A 14,939-nucleotide genomic window follows, 5' to 3' on the forward strand; every position below is an offset into this window, starting at 1 on the left:
CTTAAATCCACTTTTCTCTCTCTCTCTCTGTTTTAAAGAAATATTTTTGTTATGCATGGAGTATTACGTTTATTGTAGATAATCTGGAAAATATATAAAAACATAAAGAAGAAAATAAAACTCATATATTGCCATGATCTAGAAATAATTACAGTTTATATATGTAAACTATTTAGGCTTTTTCTGTGTATGTATATATCATAAATGGTATCATTTTAAATGGAGCTCCATGTTTATACAGTCTTCTATCATACTTTTTGGATATAACAATATATCATTAACATCTTTCCTTGTCAATAAATAAGTTATAGTAACATATTCCTTACAGCTGAGTAGTATCCTCAGATGAGTGTAACAATAATTCATCCTGTTAATCCTTTAATGTTTAACATTTATTGTGTCCATTTCTCACTATAATAAATAACATTGGACTCTACATAGATTTTTGCAAACTTGACTGCTTATTCCCTTAAGATTATTAGAAGTAGAATTGCTGGCTCAAAAGGTACACTCTTTTTCAGAGCCTTAATACATACAACTGAATTGTTACCCTGAAAAAATTCACCAATTTATAGTCCTACCACCAATGTATGAGAGTATCCTTTTCCCATCCTTCCCGACATTTAGAATTACAACTCAAAAAAAAAAAAAAAGATAATTTGGTGCTAAAAATGGCATCTTGTTGTTTTAGTTTATATTTGATTATCATTTAAGCACTTTTAAATGTTACTAGATAACTAAATTTTGCAAATTAATTGTTCATGACATTTATCCATTTTTATTGAAATAGTTATCTTTTCTTATTGATTTGTTCATGCTATTTAGAAACATAAACATTGAACATTATTCTGTCATATATAACAAATATTTTCTCTGGTTTGGAATTTTCTTTTTAACTTTGCTTATGGTCCTAATCTGAATTTTAGTGTTTGGTTTTTAAGTGCAAACAGAGAATGAGGAATCAGCAGGCATGTTGAGGAAGCATGCAGTGTTGAAACAAATACCAAAACAAGAAAGCAGGAAAAAAAGAAACAAAAAAAATTGGGAAGAAATGAAGAAAATGAGGGAGAGAGATAAAATTTCAAAAAGTTATGATAATAGCCTCAGAGAGATTAGATAGTGCATTCATGAAAAAAGAGATGCTATTGAAAAAAAAAAACAGCATGAGAGAGAGAAGGCGAGAACAGAAAAAAGCTTATATAATCAATGGAGCAGTTGAAAGAGGATGCTAATAAAATATACCACAAAATGGAGGCACCTGGGTGGCACAGTCGGTTAAACATCTGACTCTTGGTTTTGGCTCAGGTGATGATCTCAGGGTCCTGAGATCAAGCCCCACGTCAGGCTCCACACTCAGCGAGGAGTCTGCTTGGGATTCTCTCTCCCTCTCCCTCAGCCGCTCACCCTGCTCACATTCTCTCTCTCTCTGTAAAAATAAATAAACAAGTCTTTAAAAAATATACCACAAAATGGACGAGAAAGAAAAATAGGAGAGAAAAAGTATAAAGTTTCACCAACAGGAAGTCCCACAACAAAAGTCCCACAACAAAAGAACAAGGGGAATGAATTATCAAATAAAAAATACAGCAAACAGACAAATACCCAGATTACATGAGATTGAAAAGTCCTGTCAAGGACCCAGACATAAGAAGCACAAGAGAAAGTGCTGCTCATGTTTTTTACCCTAGTGAGATAAGAAAGAGTAAAAGAAGAGGGAAGTGAGTTAAGCAAAGGTGAATACATTTGTGTACCTTTTCCAAGATAAATGGAATCCAGGTATGCTAAAGAGTATCTAGAAACTATTGTAAGCTGAGTTTTTATACTATAATTCATGAGATTAAGCAAATATTTTTCAAGCACAAAAACAGCAAACAAGAATTAGAACTGCCTTGAGAAATGTTTTATTATTATTTTCCAATAAAGCTATTTTTTTGGTCATGGAATAGCAGATTGATAATGAGTTTATTTAATGAGGTCTTGTCAGCCATGTTATCTTCTTCAAAAAAACCCAAATCTATAATCACTGAAGCTTATGAACTCATTTAATAATTATGTATTGCCTCCCAATAGAAAAACTCTTATTTGAAAGAAAGTTGATTTGAGTATGACAGCAAGAGGGAGAAAATTGAGCACTTAATGCCACCTTCTGTGTCTAATAATCAATAAAACTTAGCTAATATCCCAGCTCTGTTTCTTTGAATTTAAAGTATTAAATGGAATCATCATTGTTTTCTTTTGAGTATATCAATAGATCATTGAAAATTACTGGTGTGGGGGTGCCTAGGTGGCTCAGTCTGTTATCTCAGGGTTGTGAGTTCAAGCCCCTACTTGGGCTCCATGCCCAGTGTGGAGACTATTTAAAAAAAAAAAAAAAAATTACTGGTATGCACACTTGGCTTTTATCCCTGAAGATCAATACAGGCAGCCTTTTTTTTTTTTTTTTTTTCTTGGCCTTTTTAGCCAGACCATAATTGGACTTGATTCTCCAGCTGGAAATAATCATAAACCAACTTCATCAAATAATGTTAAAGAATAGTTCACAACAGCAAAGATGTTTTCCAAGATTACCAGACCCTGCCAATCATTATTCCATTCCTTGTACACTTGAGGGCTGGTTATTTCAGATACAGTGTTATCTCAATTATTCTTTGCTTGGTCCCCCCATGGAGTCAGGTCCTATAATACTTTGAAAGAAGGGCAGAGAACACAGGAAAGTGTCAGGAGGTTAGGGGGTGGAGGGGAAAAAAAATCCCAGCAGTTTATTATTGCTGTTGCTACAAATTACCTAAGTCATCTCTTCTGAATCACTCCTACCTCCTGGGATGAGGCTCTGGGAGTATGAAGCCCCAGCAACCAAAGACTGTTTACAGCCAAGCACTTCTTAAATGAGGCTGTGTTGGAACCATGTCACCCAAACCCTTAATCCAGGTGTCTGTGGTTAAAATTTGGAGCTCATCAATCTGGAAGATGTTATGAGTCTATGTTTACTAATTGCTGAATCAGTTTTGATACCCAGCAGCCTTACTGCCTGAACACATAGTATTCTGCATTTAAATGGGCACCGTTCACTTTCCCTCATACCAATACATTCTCCCCCTTACACCCTCCTGCCACCTCCTGATGACTTCTGTCTTCTGCTCCTGCTCCCCATCTGGCCTGGCAAAATGAGCATAGTCTCTAAGGCATCATTAGCTTTTTTTTTTTTTTTTACAGAAGCAAATCCCTAGAACAACTAGAGAAAAAGGAATATGTTTATTTTTTCCCCAGATATTTGGATTGGGAAAGAGGGAAAACAGAGCTCTGGTATTGCATGCTTAAAAGATGTGAGCCCTGTGCTAGAAACTTTACTTTTATAATATTATTTAACCAAAGCAACAATGCTACATAGCATTGCATGCTAACTCAGGAAGCTGAGACTAAGGTAGGCTGAGCTGTGGCCCCAAGTCATGAGCTAGTCAGTGGAATAACAAGGAGGAATTTGTTAATCCAGGCCTGCCTGACTGGAAAGTTAGCTCACACAGTTCCAGACTCTGAGCATGAACAAATATGTGGCTGATGGGAGCCATGAAGACAAATTGCATGGTTGCTATTATACACCATGCACAGCAAATGAAGTAGTGCATTTAGAAAGGCTGTTACCTTAAAGTGCTATACAAATGTTATTACCATTATCATGGCTCTATTTATTACCTCTTTTCTGGGGGTGGGACATCATTGAATAGCCAAAGATTCAGAATCATCCGTCCCCAGTGAAGCAGGGTTAAGATTGTGACAAGCCTCCTTCTCAACAGAACAGAGACATGCCCCAGAGCAGAGTACAACTTCTGGAAGGTAAGTCTGAGCTATATGTAAACCAGAATACTTATTTTTTTGCTGCCTCTCACCTCATATCTTTGATTTCTCCCCCTCTCTCTCACTGAGCTGTAGGAGGGCCACCGAATTTGATTCATAGTCCAGACTAGCAAGTCAGTCTAAGGGCTGTGTAACAAATGCCATCAAATAATATGACTGTTTATGGTAAAATGTTATTTTAAAAGGTTAACACTTTAATAAATAACCAGCTATTAAACATCATTAAAAAAATGGAAACATTTAAATAGATATATGTTTGAATAAATCAGTGTGGTGCTATATACCATGAAATGTATACATACGGTTATGGAAAATAATCCAGGACTCATTGATATGTGAAAAAAAAGCCCACTTGCAAAATTAGAAGTATAGTATGATTCCATTCATATATTTTAAATAATCCCTTCAAAAATATATAGACTATATATATGTACATACAAATGTATATTTATGTACATGTAAAAAGAACAGTGGCTGAAAAATGTACAGCTTAATCTTAGCTATGGTTATTTTAGGGACAGTAAGAATGTAGGCAAGAGGGAGGAAAACTTTCACAGCTTGTATATTTCTCTATTGTTCAAATTGTATGCGAGATGAAAAATGCATGTATTATTTGTATAATAAAAAATAGCAGCAAATTTTAAAATTGCAAACTCATTAGTTATAAAGAAATCTAATTAAAATAGATGCTATATTTCATCATTCATATTGGCAAAGATTTTTTTAAACAAAAGGGAATAAATTATCAGAGTTAGTATTTTTTAAAAAGATTCAAAACTAAAGAACATAGATTTCAATAATGAAAGGGCTCACCAAGTAGCTAACTAAATGAATGAATGAATGTATAAATTAATAGATAAATCACTTCAAGGCAGATCATCATGAAATTTCAAAATGCCATTAATAAAGAGAAGGCTCCAAAAACTTCCAGAGAAGGGAATAAATGTGTCATGTATAAATTCTGGAATTAGAATGGCATTGGACTGCTTAAAAGCAAAAAGGTAGCTAGAAGACAGTGGAGCAATGTCTTCAAAGTTATGGAGGATTTTTAATATACAACGCTATACCCAGCCAAACTATCAACCAGTCATGCTGGTGATGAAAAAACATACATCTTCACATGTGCCAAGGCTCAGAATTATACCTTTCATGCACTTTTTCTCCAAAAGCTGCTGGAAGATATGGTTCATCTAAACCAAAGAGTAAAATAAGAAAGAGTGAGGCATGAAAACCAAAAATGTGTACACAAATATGAACACATAAATAAAAACATAAGTAAATAAAATAAAAATAAATAATAAGTAAGTAAACAAACAAGAGAAACAGAACACAAGGGAGGCAAAGGGATGAGTGCCATGATAAATATCTGGACAACAGATGTGCCCCTGACCTTTAAACAATCATGACACAGAACAGGATAATAAGGGACTCCAAGCAGGATGTTTTCAGGGAAAACAAACAGAACTCATAGATTATTTGATGTTTTTAGCAATGTTGGAAGTTGCAAGCAAATGTGGGAAAAAAACATGGTATGTCCATAGAAAATGGAGCAAACAACAAAACCAAAAATATCCAGTTAGCAAGCATATACAAATAAAATGTACATGGAAAAAAATAAATTTAATCACAGTGTATTACTTGTCTCAGCAGAGAAGAATATTTTTATAATCATAATAATATCCATGCTGACTCTTGATTTAACCAAAAATTGCTATTTTATTCTAATGGGAGAATTGCAAGAGGAGAGTTGGTGGAAGCCATTGGGGTAAGAGTGTTAAATCCTCAGCTGCCATCATACATGGTCACCCATTTTGGCCAAAAAGTTCATGAATCGAGAGTGAGTAAAGAAGCACATAATTTTGAAGCATGGAGATAATCATATAAGGACACAGTCAAAGGTCAGAAAAGTCTCTCATTGGGAGTAGGGCTCTAGAGTCAGGAAGGGTCAGCTGTCTTTTCCTAAAAGTTTTATATTTAACCTTTAATTTTTTATGTATATGTTTGTATTAGTTTGGTAAAAATATAAGTTAGTTTGAAGCAACTGGAATCACAAATAACAACAGCAAAAGTGTAATAATGGACTTCATATGTTTCATATAATAGAATATTAAACCATCTTTAACATGATTTATGCATTTAAATAATTTTTTATTTATTTATTTGACAGAGAGAGACACAGCGAGAGAGGGAACACAAGCAGGGGGAGTGGGAGAGGGAGAAGCAAGCTTCCTGCTGAGCAGGGAGCCCAATGCGAGACTCGATCCCAGGACCCTGAGATCAAGATCTGAGCCGAAGGCAGATGCTTAACTGACTGAGCCACCCAGGCGCCCCTGCTTTAAATAATTTTTAATGACAAAGAATATGCTCATGAGATATGATAAATTTTTTAAAAATTAGAGTACAAAAGTATGTTTGGCATATGGTCCCACACTAAAAAAAAAAAAAAGAAAAAAGAAAGAAAAGTCTGGAAAAGAATACATATGAGCAGTGATTAGCTCTCAGGGTGGGATGGTAAGCAGTGACTATTTTATTTTCTACATTCTCCTATATTTCCAAGTGTTTACACAACAAGCACGTGTTTATTTTAATGAAAATTAAGAGTTTTTTTTTTTTAAGCATATCGTGGCTCATCATCATGTAAGTGCCTATTCTGCTATAACTCTACCAAGGACAAGGCTAAAGAAGTGAGTTCAAAGTGCAGGAGGGGAGATTCCAATTGGACATAAGGAAACAAGTATCACTAAATCCTGGAACTTTCTAGCTGGGGAGGTCAGGACAAATATTCTAAAACAAGATAGACAACCATCTTAGAATATTAGTGCTGGAAGGAAACACCAAGATGACCCCTCTCTGTAGATGAGGAAATTGTGTGTTGTAGTTTATGTGGCTGGCCGAAAGTCACAAAGCTGTCCGGAGGCTGAGGCATGGCTGGAACACCAGCCTCTGGACACGGTGCCATGTCCTTTCCACTCCCACTAGGTGCCTGTCCTCCACGAAGCGGCTTCAATATAATTTAAAGGTCTGGGACCGGACTCTGCAAATCTTGGTTCTTCAAGCCTTTTCTTCTCCTATTTCTACTGTAGCTCTTCTATCCTTTCTTTCCTGGCCTCACCATAGAATGCTGTAGCATAAAAATATGGGACATTGTCTAAAAGTGTCTTTTTTTTTTTTTGAGAGAGAGTGGGGGGGGGCAGAGGGAGAAGCAGACTCCCCGCTGAGCAGGGAGCCCAATGTGGGGCTGGATCCCAGGATCTTGGGATCATGACCTGAGCCGAAGGCAGAGATTTAACTAACTGAGCCACCCAGACGTCCCTGTGAGTGTGTCTTTTTGCCCAACTGTGCAATTGTGTCTTGCATTTGTCTTCTCTTTGGGTGATATCTTCTTCAGGCAGCCACGGCTCGCTTCTGCAAGCAGGAAGTGCTCAGCATATGCTGTGGGCCAACATTGTCTCTCTACACACACACCTCACACACTTTTAAAAATCAAGTTCTGTCAAGCAAGTTTTAAATTTGTTTTGCCTTATTCTGTTTGAATAATTGAATGTAAGCAGAAGTTTCTACCTTGGTGCTTTCCATCGAACTTATTATTCTGGTAGAACACAATCTGGTTTTTAGCTTTGTAAAACTGGCTCAGGTTTGGGAAAGGACGTTAAAACAGCACACTGGTCAAATGACATTTGGTCCAACCAGTGGCTGGGAGAATTTATGAGCAAAGGGCTGAATGAGTGAATTTCCTTGCTCTTACTCCATTCGTTTAGCCTCGGGGACCCCTGACCAAAGACTTGGAATAGTGTGGAGATGGTAGAAGCAAGAGGCTCCTTAATATGGACAGAGCCATATTAAAAGGTGTTAAAAGTCAAGTGTATTGGCTCCCGAAGGTACACGCCGAGGATCACATCTCCCTTCCTCATCTCCCTTCCTTAGTCCTTTGCATTCATTAGTAAACAGCAGCTTATTTCATGTCTGCTGTGGCAGATTGGACAACGGACTCAGGCAACAATGAAGCACACATACTGTGTATGCAGGAAGAACCTTGTTCTCAGGGTGCTCCCATTCCTTTATGGTTCATTTCAGGACCCTATCCCTCTATATAGTAGGTGCCCAACAATGGTCATGAGTAGACATGGTTTCCTGATTATATATATGTATGCACGTATATATATGTGTATGTGTATTTATACATGCGTGCACATATGTGTGTGTACATATATTCATATATACAACTGTCCTACCCTGTTCTATCAGAACACGGGCAATCAGACCATAAATGTAAGAGTGAGGGCACAACCATCAGGCGAGCAGAGTGTGCAGTTGACGAGGTCCCTGAGCAGAAGGGGTGGGGGCCGTGGTGGGGAAGAGAGCGAGGGCTAGAGTGCTCTAATAAACATTTTTAAAAGATTTTATTTATTTATTTGAGAGAAAGAGTGTGTGAGTGAGAGGGAGAGAGAATGTGAAGCAGACTCCGCACTGAGCATGGAGCCCAATGTAGGGCTCGATCCCACAACTGTGAGATCAGGACCTGAGCCAAGAATTGGACGCTTAACCGACTGAGCCACACCAGCGCCCCTTGAGTCCTCTAATAAAAGATGACTTGATAAGGCATATATTTTTTTCAAGAAATACGAAGAACAAAAATATGGTAGCGTGACTTGATTCTAAAAGTGAATTTCTCTTATTTTCTTAACTTCTTTAATAATAAGAGTAGTTCTGCTATGACAGACATCTTACATAAAACACAATACGGGCTAATAAAATATCATATTTTGATCTTTGAAGCAGAGCTGATGTCTGATATAAGACAAATTGGGGAAAAGGGAAGCTGATTTCCGGGTGGCATGTGGGTGGACAAGGAGGTCATAACGTTTCTGGCTAAAATCTCTTACATATTTTTATTTGCCATCAGATCATTGAAGAGTTTCCGAGAATTGAGAGGTGAGGTCACTGTGGCTGTGCTAACACCTCTGAGGAGGACACAGGCAGGACCCTAGTCGTTTTTGTCTGTAATATCATCTTATTTTTTTAATATTTTTTTATTACTATGTTATGTTAATCACCATACAGTACACCATTAGTTTTTGATGTAGTGTTCCATGATTCATTGTTTGCGTATAACACTCAGTGCTCCATGCAGAACGTGCCCTCTTTAATACCCATCACCGGGCTAACCCATCCCCCCACCCCCCTGTAATATCATCTTTTATCCACACATTTGTTTCTGGCGTGAATCAAAAGTCACTGGTGATTTAATTAAAAATAAAGTATTTCATAGGTGCTGACTCTTCACTCTGGTGAGAATTAATTCCCCTTACCATCCCCCCCACCCACCCCGGCAGAGGGAGTAAGGGGGCATTGATTGGATGGATACTGAGAGGAAGTCTTGGTCCTTCACAAATGCCAGCTTTAAAATCTCAGCCCCCTTTAGCATCTCAGCCCCACATACAAGGCTAGGGAATGAGAATTAAGATATTAAAAGAACACCTAGTTCATGAAAGGTATATGGGGTTCCTAGAGGTCCTTTGAGCTGACAAGCCTTCTTTCCTGGGTTCCCAGGTACAATCTACAAAAGCATCTGTCCTAGATAAGAAGCCTTGGAGACTGCACGTAACAGGGCAAGTAGTATTTACTGCTAGAGTTTACTGAGTATTATTAGCAAGTAAAGATGTAAAGCTTCTAGAAGTACGCCTGGCAGCTAGAAGGTGCCCAATAAATGGAACCTGCCAGAGTAATAAAATTAAATATGGCAACAATAATAATATTACTCATAAGTACTAGTACTAGCAGCGGTAGTAGGGGTAACAGGGCTGGCATTATCTAATGCCAGATCTATGACTTATTTATTTGCTAAGTTGATCAGTGCTCAATGTAGTAATTAGGCAGCAAATCTATTTGTTTAAAACAACTCAAGTGGTTTCTTGACTGGATTGATGTGATATCTGACTTAATCAAATGGGCCCTTTGAACAAAAGAGGATTCCCAAATTGCACATTGACTCCTTGCTTCCTTCCTACCAGCTGCGAGATTAAGAACCAGAAATAACTTCCACGTGGGCAGCCGTGAGTGGAAGGCCTTGGCTGCTCCTGGGGCAGCTGCCCCGAGACATACTCCCATCTGATGGACAGGCCACGCCTCTGGACAACCTTCTTCCCCAGCGATTCCTTCTACCCCCTTCCCCTCCTCTGCCCTCCCGACTTCCAGAGCAGAGCATCCCACAATCCAAGACTTTTCCTGGGCTTATCACTGTCCACCTCCGGGCCCATCTCTCATACTTCCTGCTCTGAGCAAGCACATTCTGCACCGGGCTAGCCGCTGCCGACCAGAGGTCCCCCCTCAGCTTCCTCCCTAGGGGGAGAGCTGTGCATTCCTTCTCCCCCCACAGGACTTGCTGGCTCTGCTCTCCTTGCTGCTGTCCCCTCTGCCTCATGACTGCCTTGCACCATTGTTCTTTCCCGCTGGTTTCCACCCAACTGCAGGGACTGAGTGCCCCTGCCCTACCTGTGTCCCTGCTCCACCCTTGCCCCTGCCCGGGGAGCAGAATGCCACGGAAAGGACACGGGCTTGGAGCCTGGGAAGTGTCACTTGGAGCCCTGACTCTGCTGGGTGACCTTAGGCAAATCCCTTGTGTGTCATCCTGGGTGGCTTGAAGGATGGAATGAAATAATGCCACTAGAGAGCCCAGCTTTTCTACAGAAGAGGCGAGTTTCCTTTCTGTTCCCACAGAGTCCAAATCTCACTTTGGTCTCGAAGGCTTCACCAACACGGTTGCTTTTACCTCTTTGGTTCCATCCATAAACTTCTAACAACTTCCTGGTGCTATTTTGTTTTCTGAACGAACTGTAAGATTTTGGTTGTGTATGTAATTTATACTTTTTCCTATCACTGTGTTTTGTTGCCTTGTCATCTAGTTTAACTTATGAGTTCCAGAGGCAATTGTGTTTACTTGTTCAATATATAAAATGGTTTATATATTCTGTGTTTATCCTATGCAAAATACTACAGGAGATAGAAGATGAATAAAATCTTGGGGCGCGTAGGTGGCTCATTCGGTTAAGCATCTGCCTTTGGCTCAGGTCTTGATCTTGGGGTCCTGGGATCAAGCCCTGTGTCAGGCTCCCTGCTCAACAGGAAGCCTGCTTCTCCCTCTCCCACTCCCCCCGCTTGTGTTCCCTCTCTCTCTCTCTCTTTCTCTGTCAAATAAATAAATAAATCTTAAAAAAAAAAAAAAACGAAACGTACAGCCACGATAGACAGATGTGAACACCAATAACTAAAACACAATGTAGGGGAAAGGGACAGCTGCGAAGTCTAAAGTATATAGGGGTTGGATCTTGAAGGAAGAATGGCTCCTCACCTGGTGTGAAGAAGGGGACTCCAGGCAGAGAAAACAGAGTACAATGTACAGTGCCTGAAAGAGTCTGGTCTATTTACAGATGAAGGATAGTCACTGTGGTTCTGTCACAAGCATGTGTGTTTGGGGGTGGTGAGAAACAGACAAGAGCAGAGGATAGAAATCTAGTTAGGGGTCAAGTTATGAAAGGGGATGTATGATGAATTCCCCCAGGATGTGGACCAAAGACAAATGACTGGAAGTCACTGAAGAATTAAGAAATATTCGGTTGTAACATAAGCAAATCTCAAATCTGGAAATCACAACTAAAGGAAAACTGTTTCTTTACTCCAACATTCTTGACACCAAATGTGGGGGAGATTTCTTCCTCACAAAACCAATTTTTTGACCCTCTAGACACTGACGAGGTGTCTTATAATTTAACCCAATTCTGATAATTGACTACCAGCATTAGCATCAGGCTCCACAAGTTTAAGGTCTCAGTCCCATAAGACCGCCTTCCCTTCAGATGCCAGTCACAAGTAATGGGTCCCCAGGCTACCTGCACTTCTGTTCGACTTGGCTACAAAGTCAAAAGCTCCCATATACTCTCCACCCCCTTTAGATAATTTGCTGGAATGGCTCACAAACTCTGGGAAACATTTGCTTTTGTTTAGCAGTTTATAGAGGGTATTATAAAGGATATAGATGAATAGCTAGATGAAAAGATACATAAGGTGAGATCCAGAAGGGTCTTACACATGGAAACTTCTGTCCGCATGAAGTCGGGGTGTGCAAAACTCCCAGTACATGGATGTGTTCACTAACCTAGAGGCTCTGAACCCTGTACTTTAGGGATTTTTATGGAGCCTTCATCATATAGACACGATTGATTAACTTAATCACCAGCCCCTCTTCTCTTAGTGGAGGATGGGAGGTGGAGCCAAGTTCCAAGCTTCTAATCGCGGCTTGGTCTTTCTGGTAATCTATCCCCATGAAGCTCTCCAGAAGCCCACCAAGTATCTCTTCGCTAGGACAAAAGATGCTCCTATTATTCAGAAAACTACAAGTGTTTTAGGAGTTCTGTGTCAGGAACTGGGGACAGAGACCAAATATACGTTTCTCATAATGTCACAACAACAGTTCAAGCAACAGAAATGGAAAAAGTAAGTTTACAGCTGGAGTTGGCAACCTGTTTCTGTAAAGGGCCAGATCACAAAAATCCTAGGCTTTGTGGGTCATTTAGTGTCTGTAATAATTACTCATATCTGCTGTCATAGTGTGAAGGCAACCAGAGACAGACACATCAACAAATGAGCATGGCTGTGTTCCAATAAAACTTTATTTACAAAAGCCAACTATGGGCTGGATTTGACTCTTGGGCCATAGTTTGTTGACCCCTGAGTTAGAGAAACATTTCAGAACAGGAATTATAAAGACTTTTTTATAGGTGTTCCCCTGTGTATGTGAAGATGTACTGTGTTTAGAGCTCTTTCCCCAACCTGCATGGGAGATTGTGCTATTGTCTATTGTCCTGGCTGCCTGACTGAGGCCAGCCCCACTTGATGGGAGCAGACTTCTGAGACCTATTGCTGTTGACATATATCCTCCCAAAGTCGAAACCTGGGAGACACAAGTCAGTAGTGATGAATAGCACAGGCTCCTGGGTCAGAAAGACCCTGGTTTGGATCTGATGTGAATTTAGGGGAGTTATTTAACCTTTCTGACTTTCAGGTGCCTCATTTGTAAATTGAGGATTTTTTGAGACCTTACTCATGTGGTGTAAAGATTAAATGAGGTGCTATTTGAAAAGCCTTTAACACAGAATCCAGCTTATATTAAGTGCTCCATAAACATGAGTAATTGGCATTACTTTTTACTAGGTTAGGAGATCTCCAGCTCATGGAGGTAAATGGGGTTCTGGCACTCTCAGACACCACGAATAAGTCCAGAGAGACACTATTTAGAGCTCATAGGGCCTGATATCAATCTCAGGAAGCCATCTGATCGCATCCATCTGGGAGGTAGGTGCTTTATATTTATTCCCTCACTTCATATTCAACAAAGTCCTGGAGGAAAAGGTGTTTTTTTCCTCCATTTCTACTTAGGAGAACCCAAAGCTGAACTATGCTGGGGAAGCTGTTGCGGTTCATGGCTCATCATGGCTACCCTGTGGCCCCAGCCCACGTCTGCTGCACAGAATAAGTTTACTCTTTGTTTCTATCTCATCACGTAGTTGTCATTATTTATGCACAGAGCACAGTACCGCTATGTCTTGTTGGTATGAGTCACTCCCTAGAGTCTATAAAGGTACTAGAAGTCAGTGACCCTTGTAAACATTTCCGTGTCTCTCATAATATTCAGTAGAGCACCTTGTATATGGTAAAGATTCTTGTAGTTTTTTGAATGAATGAATCTGTGTCCTACCCATTCCTCCTTAGATTCTGCCTCCCTCCACACACAATCTCTCCCCTACTGTAGGATCCCGAAGAGAACCATGGTAAGCTGAGGCATGATAGCTGTAGCCTCAGTGAATCTACAGGTAGGGTGGAGGGGATCCTGTGTGACGGGGGATCTAGAACTGGAGCCCAGGTCTCAACCTCTACCTCTGCATCTGCCCTACTGGAGAAGAGTATGTGAGTACCCACTCTTTGCTCTTCCATTGCTCTCCTTTTTGGGAGAAAGGCTTTCTGGAATCTCCAGAAATCTTTTGCTCTAATTCTCTGGCCTGACATGAAGTGGGTGAATGGCTATGACTGAGGAAAAACTGTATTTGCAGCCATGAGTGTGTGATGCTCTGTTCTCATGAGGTCCCCTAATTGGGTTTCTTGATTAGGTCATCTGAGAAAATTTAGATGAACTCTCAACAATTTTGCGTGTTTATCCAGACCTCTGAACTATTAGATCTTCTTTCATTGTAACTTGCCACGAAGGAAGGAATATATGACTGTATAAGGAAGGTATTTTAACTTAGAAAATAAAGTCCAGTTAAATGGCCATGATTTCCCTGAGCTCAGCTTCTATTTTGAAACAAACTCTCTTTGGTTGAATAACAAGAAAATCATGCTTAGATTTAACTCACCCCCCTTTCCCCCGCCTCCTCCTTTGGTCACATTGGTTTAGCTACCACCCAAGTGGCCTGGGCAGAGCTTGAAGGCCCAAAGATGAATGCATCCAAATGATTCCCCTTGCAGTTTATCTGAGGCTGTGGTGAGGCCCCTTCACAGCAGAGGAGGTGCACAGGGTATTTCCAGAGACTTTGAAGACAATGCCTTAAACTCTGAGTTTACAACTAGGGCCTCTTTTAGTTAGTGTTTGAAGGTGCCCTGGGGTTTCCCTTCTATAAAGTGTGTGCACAGGTAGGGAGGCCACAAAGCAGTACAGGGCTGCATAGGAGGGGGGAGGCGCTAAGCTTCTGGTGGGACCTCCTGCAAGCAGGTTAAGAGTAAATGGTCAAGTATGGTGCTCCAAGATAACTGCTGCACAAATGGACCAATGGGGAAAGTTTGCACAACAGTTAACATTTTAACATGGATAAATTCGGGTTTTTGTTTGTGTTTTAGGGGTGCTGGGGGATGGGTTGGGTCAGAGGGGCAGCAGCTGGAGAGGGTAATGGATGGGTTTGAAGGCAAAAGAAAGCTATACTTCAAGGTCTGGGGGATCTTTAATTTTCTCAACATGTAGACAATGCACAGAAAGCCCATTTTACCACCATTCCTATTTTGCTGTTGTTTGTTGACTTGTCAACTTTTGGAGCCTCTTG

This window comes from Phoca vitulina, unplaced genomic scaffold, assembly GCF_004348235.1.
Source record: "Phoca vitulina isolate PV1807 unplaced genomic scaffold, GSC_HSeal_1.0 scaffold26, whole genome shotgun sequence".
Lineage (NCBI taxonomy): Eukaryota > Metazoa > Chordata > Mammalia > Carnivora > Phocidae > Phoca > Phoca vitulina.